The sequence below is a fragment of the Microtus ochrogaster genome, unplaced genomic scaffold, assembly GCF_000317375.1.
Source record: "Microtus ochrogaster isolate Prairie Vole_2 unplaced genomic scaffold, MicOch1.0 UNK3, whole genome shotgun sequence".
In the NCBI taxonomy this organism is placed as follows: Eukaryota; Metazoa; Chordata; class Mammalia; order Rodentia; family Cricetidae; genus Microtus; species Microtus ochrogaster.
The window spans coordinates 13,201,073-13,204,141 of record NW_004949101.1 but is presented as its reverse complement, the minus strand read 5'-3'; positions in this window follow the sequence as shown (position 1 = coordinate 13,204,141).

Here is a 3,069-nt window from a genome sequence, read left to right as displayed (position 1 = left end):
ACACTATATACATAATAAATAAATAAATATAAATAAATTAAAAAAAACCACAACCCTATCCCCCACATGCATACACCTGTAGAACGTAAACTCATTTCCTCTTTTCCCAAATCCAGCCTCCTGCACCTCTGTTTTTTTTTTTTTCCACCAAGAGCTCTCAAATCTAGAAACCCACTCAAGAGTAGGAGGGGAAAAATAACTTTTCCTTAGCAAAGCAAGAAGTCTCCTCTACAGGTCTGAGCATTTATACATGTTGCTAGATCACATCCTTTAAAAAGGCAAATTGTAACATGCCAACAGGAGCATGTGTTTGTACATATTTGTCCATTTCTAAGAAGGGCTTGTCCCGTGATTGGTTCTTTTCCTTCAATATTATGCTATGCTGGCTACTTTTATATCAACTTGACACCTCTAGAGTCATTTGGGAAGAGGGACCTCAACTGAGAAAATGCTTCCATCAGCAGGCCCTTATTACACTCATTTCCTTGATTGATGATTAATGCAGGAAGAGCCAGTCCACTGTGGGAGGTGCCACCCCTGGGCTGCCACTCCTGGGCTGCTGGTGTGTTCAGTGCAATAAGAAACCAGGCTGAGCAAGCTAGGATGAGCAAGGCAGTCAGCAACATTCATTCATGGTTTCTGCTACAGTGCCTTCCCTTCTTGAGTTCCTGTCCTATTTTTACTCATGATTGACTGTTACCTGGAAGTGTTAGATTAAAAAAGAACCCTTTCCTCCTGCAGGTTGCGTTTTTGGTCATGGTGTTTCTTGCAGCAACAGAGTCTTTAAGACACATGCTTATCAATTTCTGTGAAATTTTTATGATTCTTGGCATTAAGTTTTCAAGAAACACAAGTATCATGACATTGTCTCTTTTGACATTGCTTGGCATTTAATTGCCTTTCTTTTTCCTTCCTTCCTTTCTTCTTTTTTTCCCTTCTTTCTTTCTTCTCCTCTTCTTCTCGCCTTTTTTATTTTCCAAGACAAAGTTTTTCTTTGTAACCTAGACTGTCCCTGGAAATAGCTTCGTAGACCAGGCTAGGATCAAATTCAGAGAACTCCCTAATTCTGTCTCCCAAATGCTGGGATTAAAGGTGTATGTTAGCACTCTCTGATTAACCATCTTTCCTCACCACTTTTTTCAAGTTGATGCCTGTATGGTGACTCATATTGTTAAAAGTATGAAAGTGTACTAAATGATAAATGATAAATAACAAATTTGAACATTTGTAAGCATAGTATTTGTCCCAATGTTAATAATATAAAAATTATTCAAGATTGTGACTTTAATATTTTGAGATCTGTTTTAATTATGAGTATATGTATGTGTGTGTGTGTGTGTGTGTGTGTGTGTGTGTGTGTGTGTTTATGTGTGGGTATGTGGATCAGAGGGCAGGTACCCATACAGGCCAGAGGCGTTGGTTTCCCTTGAGTTGGGGTTACTGATGGCTGTGAACTACCCTGTATCGATCCTGGGAACTGCAGAACATCTTTCGCAAGAGTAGCAAGTGTCTGAACTGCTAATCTGTCTCTTCAGCCCCAGAAATTGTACTTTTAATTGGTTAGTAGTCTATAAGACTCTAGACATGTAAGCTTATATGGATAGTTTCAGTTCCACTTAAATAATTTCATAGACACTCCCCAAGCTCAGGTTTGTTATAACTCATCCTTTTTAAAAAAGGAAAAATACATTGTGGTCTTAAAACATGAAATATTAATGGGATTCTCTTTCAGAGATGACCTATGCTGAATTCACTAGTAAGCCAGAGGGAGAAGGCAGGGTTGCTTAGGTATTCAGAAGTGAGTCTGTTTACTTTTCAATGATTCATTGAGCTACACACTGTGGCTTCTTCAAGTTTCTCAAGAAAGCTTGTTACTTTAATTGGGTCATTTCAACATTTCCTTTTGTTGAGGTTAGTAACATATGCCAGGCTTACTGTATTAGCAAGTATAATAAAATAACATATTTAACATGATCTATTGCAGTGTATAAAATCTTAGAAAACTAATAAAATACACCAGAATAAAATGATGTTTTGGAAAAATACATAATCAGATGGCAATGGAAGGGAACATTTGAAGGCTGTGCACCAGTAACTTCCTAGTGGTGAATAAAGTGTTACCGTGTCTAACTGAAGCTGTGTTAGTGCTCCCTGCATGTCCGTATTCACCAGCTTTGAGGTATCCAGGCATACTAAACTACACAATGATACACAGAAACAGATTTCTAGCGATGGCATTTAGTCATGTTGAAAATCATACTCTTAACATAATGATTCAGAGAACAATCCTGATTACAAGCTGTATTACTTATTTATGAGTTCATCTGGTCCTATCTCTATGTGTTCAACAGCTTTCTGGAAACAGATTTTCCGGCGTGAAGGAAACGGGCACTTGCAGCTTGCACTACTGTGCTGCACTGTAGCCATGACCTCCACAGGGACTTTTCCCAATACATTCTTCCAGAAACAGTGTATGAAGGTAGCCATTGTCACACTCCCTTAGCAAAGTTTGTATTTGTTCCCATCCTACCCCCACTAAGCCTGCTGAGGCATTTTGCTGATGCTTTGAATATACTTCCCATTTCTTTTTGCTTTAAGGTTTTCAAATTAATTGGGAAATAATCAAGTCATTGTTGCAAAAAAGTGTTAGAAGGTACATGAGTTTTTCAGGGTCTGAGATACTGTTGAGAACACCACAAAGCCGAGACAGTTTTCCATAGCTAGTTGTTTAAGGTTTTCATGTGAAGCAGAGGGAGACCAATGTGATCTCACTTATGGACAGGTGCCATTACCAAGTGCCACACTGGCTGTGTGATGTGCCCAGGAGTAGCGGGAGGCCCTTTTGTTGTGTGCTAAGGGATAGGCCTATTTGGTGTTCTCCAAAGAGTCACACTTCAGTTATTCTGGTTCTACCGACTTTGGGCTAGTTTAGTCCAGAGACTGTGTTCCTAGAGTCTTTTAAAAACAGTACTTTTGAAAGAACATCCCCATTGTCTCAGAATGTGGGTGTACCCCTCGCGGTCCTGAGTTCCTTGCTCGTGCTCCCCCTCCTTCTGCTCCTGATTTGGA